Source organism: Coenobita brevimanus, chromosome 5 (genome assembly GCF_032717465.1).
Source record: "Coenobita brevimanus isolate Jiangsu-jjx chromosome 5, ASM3271746v2, whole genome shotgun sequence".
Taxonomy (NCBI): domain Eukaryota; kingdom Metazoa; phylum Arthropoda; class Malacostraca; order Decapoda; family Coenobitidae; genus Coenobita; species Coenobita brevimanus.
In genome coordinates this window covers 40819687-40827377 of record NC_136958.1, presented here as the reverse complement: position 1 = coordinate 40827377, position 7691 = coordinate 40819687, and positions in this window count along the sequence as shown.

Here is a 7691-nt window from a genome sequence, read left to right as displayed (position 1 = left end):
ACTGCTCACTCAACAACGTCACAGCGAAATACAGTCATTAGTATGTCATATGAATATAGTCATCACTGAAAACCACCCCCGTGGTTCGTTTTCTCAATAGCTCAGGAGGCTTTCTGCCATCTATTCGTACTATAATTCTGCATATGGTGCATGATTATTCTCTTTTGCGGTATTTATGTAATCTATATCGATGCTACCGACACATAAGAGACATACATGAGAACAGTAAAGGGTAATATGCAAATCGCTAAGCAAGACCTAGGTATACTGGAAGGTCTCGTAAGCTAAGAATTAAGGGGATCCCATACTTCTTATATCATTTTTCAGACAGGAAGAAGTGTTAGAGGAAAAGCTGCAGAGCCATAGCATTGCCTTTGTTATTTTGCTAAGTGAAATTGGAGGACAAGTACTGTATCAATTTTTTTGTGAATCTAAAATAGACAGCATGAGCAACACTCCTGGATAAGCATGTGTTTAGTACGGTAGTTAATTCTTTCAGATACTAGTTGATTTAATTCAGCTTCGCAGAAACCATAGTGACAGGGATATAATCTTCTCAAGTGATAGGATTATGATAAGTAATAGGGTTAAAATATCATCGAGTGTCATATCAAGTCTTAGCCAGACGCCACAATCCCACAATGAGTGGCCGTTTGACTTTTACTAACCCTTCGCCAACCCACTTGTTGACACGTAGGAAACAAGTATGGCTTGGTTTTATGGTTACCACCCAGCGTTGTAAATGGTTTTCTAGCTTGCAGGAAACCATTAGGCTTATCACTCAATGTATAGCCATCTGGAAAAGAAAGACGAGCAAGGAAGAGTGACGGGAAGGATGGGACAAAGAAGAAGAGAGGAGGACAGAGAAAAAATGATAAAGGTAAAGGAAGAAGCAGGCAGCATTACACTGAGTGCATGATGGTCGCCACCACCTACCACATAAGAAAATATGCCCTGCAATTTTATTTCACGTTTTCAGGGGTTACAACTGGATTTTTGTTCAACTGCAGAGACCGGGCCACAAAAAGAAATACATTATTGATAAATATGTGGTAATTATTTCTTAAGACAAAATGTAATAACTTATGTTTCTGATATATATTTATATTTTTTTACAAGTGGTTGATTTGGGAAGAGTACTGTATACCCCTCCTGAGCTTAAGATTATTTTGGAGATGTAGGTACAAAATTCATAAAATATACATTTTTTGCTGATGTCTACGGCAAGTAACTGAGCACTTACAATATTTGGACTCTTAACACAGTCTTGATTTTAAACCAGTCAGTCCTGGAATGTCTTTTTCATTTTTGATTTGCTGTATTCTTGCTATTTCATTCAGTCTGGGATGGTCTTTTCAAACTGGAAGGCTCAAATATGGCCTTGATAAAGCCCTTCAGTTTCAGATGCCTTTCCCAAGTTGAATAAAATCTTCTGGCAGCAGCAAGAATAAACTAATATGGATGTTACCCTGATACAAGGTGTTAAGAGAGTGTAAGAACAGGAGAGGGAGGGGGAAGGTTATATGTCCCCTAAATGATGCCTTGCCAGTATCTTGTATGTCCCCTAGATGATGCCATGCCAGTATCTTGTACTGTACAGTATTTCTACACAAACTTACAGATATGTTGGGTAACATGGAAAATAATAAATTCAAAAGTAGGTGTACAAGATGCCTTTATTAATACTTGAAAAGTATGGAGAAGAGGCACTTTTTAGTCACACTAAAGTGTACCAAGTAGGAACATCCTTTGTTGTTGGCGACCTGACGAACAGTAGTACAGTTAGACTTGTGATGTTTGTAATGGATGCATCTGACTACACCCTCATAAAGCTATAAAAACATAAGTAAATAATGTAAAAAATAATGACAATATTCATAAACTTCAGATCAACATTGATATACAGTAACTAAACAAAGTGGTAGTGTATCAGGTCACAAAACAATGACATGGGGAGGGAGGCATTTTTGGCCAAAACTATTTCTGGAGCTGCAGTTGAGTACATTAAATTACAACAATGATGAAAAATTATATAAAATCTTTGACAAGTCTCATTATGTAACATTTCTTAAATATAATAAGTTGGTAGTGGTCTACATCTTTACCCAGCCATCTTTAGGAACTAGAAGCATGCTACATAAATTTTTCTATCCATGTAAGACAAACTCAGTGTAAAGAAAACTACTGTACGTAAAAATTTTTCATACCGTATATCCAATATAATTGTTCATACTAATTTTATGTCAAAAATCGTGGTTCCCTGTACTCATATCTGCCTTACACTCATCCTATTCCAACATTTAGTAGCATAACCTTTCGCCGTGGGCATGCTACACTAGTTTCATGAACCTAAACATACTGCAGTTGGTCCAATTAGCTAGGTTTGAACTGGCCTCCATTATAGGGATAATATAGTGAGGTAAAGTTTGATGTCTGTGTTCACATAAAACAGAGTGTTTGTAACATTTTCAGTTCTTCTTAGAAGCAACACATAATGAGTGCCAATATTACTGGCAAATAATGATAAAGAGTCTGGTAGCAGTCTCAACACTCCATCCGAGGCAACGAGATCAACACTTATGAACTCTGGGTCCTTTGAACAACACACAAAGGTACACAATGATGAAATAGGAGAACAGTAGAGACTTTAGCCCATACACCCATGGTAGATTCATGAGTGTTGATGTGTCGCAGTCATGAACACAGCCTTTGTCCGCATCTGATACGGCCGGTGAGCAGCAGCGGCAGCGGCGGCAGCAACAGCAGCAGCAGCAGCAGCAGCCAGCTTCAGCAACAACACAACTTCTGACAGCAACTTCACTACACTTCAATGACTCAGCACTACTTTTAATCCTTATATTCTATTAAACACATTACATGGACTTCAAAGACATTTGCTAAATTTTTAAAAAAGTTAGTGCCTTTCTTTACCATATTAGATATTTAAATATAATTTTATCACCACAATTACACAAACTTATACATTCTCTAGAATAGAAAAAATGAATAATATATAAATGAATATTACCACACAGTCATGCGTACGTAACAATGGATTGTTGAATATCAGTATCTTCTACAACACTGGCACTTGATAGTACAAAACAGTTTACCTTAAGGACATTTCACTGAACGAGCTGTAAGCCAACTTTGGGTCAAAAACAATACTCATTAACATTTACCTAAAATAGGTTGTTGTTCTACCAGACAGTTAAATTTTCAAATACTCTCATCTGTCTACACTTATACTACAAAAACCTCTTGCTACAAAATCTGAGAATCAATATCTGAAGTGATGCTTACGGAAGATGTTCAACGGAATACAAGGTCACTGAAGCAACATGAGAAAATCTGCCACATTCTGGTGGGTCCACCGGGCGTTAACAGAGACACGGGACTTGTAAACACTAGACACAAAGCTACAACTATGGGGAGTGCAGGTGGATGTGACTCAATAATTTCCCACCATCAAAATTTTAGAAAAATTACCATGTGCATGTGGACATGAATGGGTACAAATAACTGCACTTCCTTACATGTCATGCTTGTACTTCTGGCACGTATGTATGGAAGAGAGTTCATGTGGCATTATAAATATATATATGCATATAAATATGAGGACAAATTCTGTACAAACTATCAATGGTACTTTGTCTTTCTGTACAAGTCACAGAAACATTCATGCACACCTGTATATAAAAATGCATGAATTTATGGTATACTGAAGAAACAGGCAGAGGATGCCCATCAGTGGTACTGAGATCTAACTAAATATGGTGGTGTTCATTGAGTCACCTCTCTATTTGTCAACTAACTATTATACAAATCTTTCAGCTGATGTGGCCCCCTGCTCACACTACCAGCAGATCCCCTGCTATTGAGATCATCAGTATTAAGTTCATGTCTTGGCTTATATATACCGGTATATATACGTATTTATATATATATGTACTTAAAGCAAGCTAAAAATATATAATCAATCTTCCATTCTCAAACCATTGAGAAAAATATTGCTTCCAGTGGCTATTTGAAACTAATGTACAAAATGATTTCTCGTGTGTACAGAACGGCATAATAAATAATGTAATGAAGAGAAACAATAATGCAAACAACAGTCTGCAATGCCCAAGTTATTCAACTTGAATCTATGTCAACAAAGGGATGGGGAGCAAGGTCAGACACACGAAGGTCAGGACTGGCCGGGATTTCTAACCTTGGACTTCCACCTAGTCACAGCACCACAGCCCCCCGTTACTGCCTGCCAAATAGGGATCTTCCAACCTAAGAGGCCAATTTTAATAATAAAAGTAATAATGATAATGTTCATAGTTATAAATGGAATCACTGAACTTAGAGGGTCAATGTCAAAAACAATAAAATGATAATGTTCAAAAATACAACTGAGAGAGAGCCAAAATTAAATAACAAAACAAATGGAATTAATCATGGTTATAGCTATAATTGGAATCTTTCAATTCAGAGAGCCAATTTCAACAATGAGAAAAACTCGCAATTTTAATGTCCACAGCTGTAAATGGGATCCTTCGACTTAGGGGGCCAACGTTACACCAAATAGCAATAAAAATAGTAATGATAAATAGTAACAGTTATAATAAGACAGTGTTATTTTGGATCTGCTGGGAGTGTCGTGTGTCAGGGAGCCACACGCTGCCGGTTGAACACATGGTGGAGGCACTCGTGTGTCCTCGGGGTTTGCTGGGGTAGGATTCTCAGACATATTTCCGATAAATCCCCTGTCTTAACTTGGATCTGTTTTGCAGGAAGAATGAGAAACTTGGGAACATTCTGCACTCTCCTTTCCTTCTTCTTCCTGGGAAATGAATCACAGCCATGACAGAGGGTCGACCGTGTGTTTGTGAATCCCGTCCCTGGTTTGTAAAATGAAGTGTGAATTTTCTGGTGGGCGTCCCAAGAAGCTGTCATTAAATGGGATTCAGTCTATTTAGGCTATCAATGTACTGTACATATAAAAAGAATGAGAGTTTGGGAAGCAGCAACTAGGAGAAAATGTGGCACCAAAAAAGTCACCACTGAGCCATCTTGTTGCAGTCCTTGGTTTATGGTCCACTCGTATGGGTAAACAAGGTGAAGTGTGTGAGCTTGAGCTTGTAGACATTGCAGACAACTGGGACATATCTGCACAGACTAATTTGTACACCATGACAGGGCTAAATGGGACATCAATAGGAACATTGGCATGTACAGTTAGATAATATAAAATTAAATTATCAGTCAGGCGGTGCTACTGCCGACAGCTCCAGAATGACATGGTATAAAAAATTTCACTATTCCAGCTATAAAATAAACTCATTTCAAATCAGCTTGAAAGTGGTTTACTAAGTGACTAAATGTGGTACTATGACTACTCCACTCCAAGTGTTCCCCTACCATGGCCAATTATTACTAGGCATATTACAGCAGCTTTATGAACAGACAGTTCAATTCACATTAAAAAATCAAAGTCACTAGCCTAGTGTTGGTCAAGTGGAGCAACTGCCTGGCAAAAACTTCCATGGGCCATATTCATAAAACTCGGCAACAGCAAATGACTCACCCTGAAAATGGAAGGAATGATAAAGATGCCAATTTACTCTGAAATAATAAATTCACTAGACACTGAAGTTGTGATAGATTCATTCTCAACATTTAAGATACCTTTACACTTTCAGAGACAGAGAAATTGGAGAAGACAGTGTTAGTGTGACAGGGTAAGTATGCAACTGGAGCAGAGTTTTAACAGTGTTGCCAGTCTCTGGAGATCATGGGTGATACTGATGTCCCAACCTGGCAGCACAACAGCTCCTACGGCCGCCTCATCAGCCTCACTCACTGGGGTACCCAGCTCTCATTTTTATATTTCCAGGTAAATCTGTACTGCATTACACACCTCTGATAAACTTGGATATTGTTGAGCCAACAAACAAAGTGATCAAACAATTACATACTGTACTGTAGTTAGCAAAGGCAAAACCAATTATGTTACTGTACTTTGTAAACAGTGATTTCTTCTGTACTTGGAGAGTAAAAAAAAGCTCCTGTAAAATTTTTATATACATATTATAAAATAATGCTGTTGGTACACTAGAGTGGGGTGTGGGTGTGGCCTCACCGTGTGGCCCACTCTGTCTGAGGCCCTAATGCCTGTCATAGAAGGGCCTCTTCATAAGCTTCGAAAAATTACATTCCTGTGTTGGGTAAACATGCACTGTCATCTTGGTGGAAAATTACACAGTCTGCCAGGAGGTTTACATCAAGCGTTCCCAAATGGAGCCTGGCTACAGTCTACCAGCTCTATTCTGTATTGCCTTTCTCAATGTGGCACGGCCAGCACATCAAGCACCCAGCATTTTAATCAGTGAACAAAACTTACTTATTTCAATTACAAATAAATTATAAACTCAAAATTATATGACTGACACATTTTGTGTGTAGAAAAAATAAAATAAAACTCATATTATTTATTTAATAAATGAAACTACATCAATTGATCCCCATGTATTCAGGAACTTTGCTATTATTTTCAAATGAGAGGGTGACCCACCCTTCCATCCACAATTTATCACAAGTCACAAGGCACTTGACTTATCACCAGCTTACCACTGCAGGCAAACTTAATACATCAGGTCAACTCTCCACAACTCAAAATGACAAACAGAAGGTTTGGGAAATGTGAAAGCATCATTTAGTTGGTGGTGCTGGTCTGGTGCTTGATGACCTGTGGTGCCACAATGTACATCACTCAAGTACCACTCACATCATGTAAACAAACAACTCATCCAGTAACTAATAAAAGCACATCAGCATTTCAAATGCTACAAAGAACAATCAACCTCTGTCATCACATGACAATTTTGGTAACAGACACTACTCATTAACATGCGAATTCTAAAGAATTCTCAGCCTAATACAATTTTTTCCTTCTGGACAAGAGAGGTGGGCGGCCACTGGTGCAGCTGCCCAACAAGCTTCTCACAATATCACAGACCAACAAGGTGTGCATGTGGTGTAGCTCCTCCTAACATGCTGTCCTCAGTTGCAGCTTAGCTGGCCTTACATCACTAAATCTTGCACTCTCTCAAGAGCCAAGGCTCAATTGCTACACTCTCAACCAAACATTAATACGCTCTATCTTCTAGGTAACCTGCAGTCAAATTGGTTATTCCAAAAATTGCTAACATGGACAGAAAACTAAGTTCATACATCACAAAATTTGGGGAACTACATGCGTACAAGGTTTGGCTGACAGTGTGGCCCTGTCAGTCCTGACATAGTAGCATAACTGAAAGACAAGAAAGTTGGTCAGAAACTTAAAGAGGGAAGGGAAGAATGAGGATGACATGAAGAAGGTTGAAAAGTGGTGGTGTGACTCACGTGCCTCCTCCAGTCACAGGTGATGCACACAAGAGAGACAGACAGACAGACAGACAGACAGACAGGTGGAGGACTAAACACTACTGTTTAACGAGCTAGGCTCACCTACAGTAATCCTAATTTCTATCAATAACACTAGGGACACATCTGTGGTATGGTACAAATAAAAATCAACAGTCACTTATGCCATAAACAAGCTCAGCTTTCATTTTGAGTTGACTTGGTCAACCTTCCACTCTGTGCACAAATGCTCAATGGTGTGTACTGGACAGTATCACGAGCTGTAGTTTAGAGTCGGG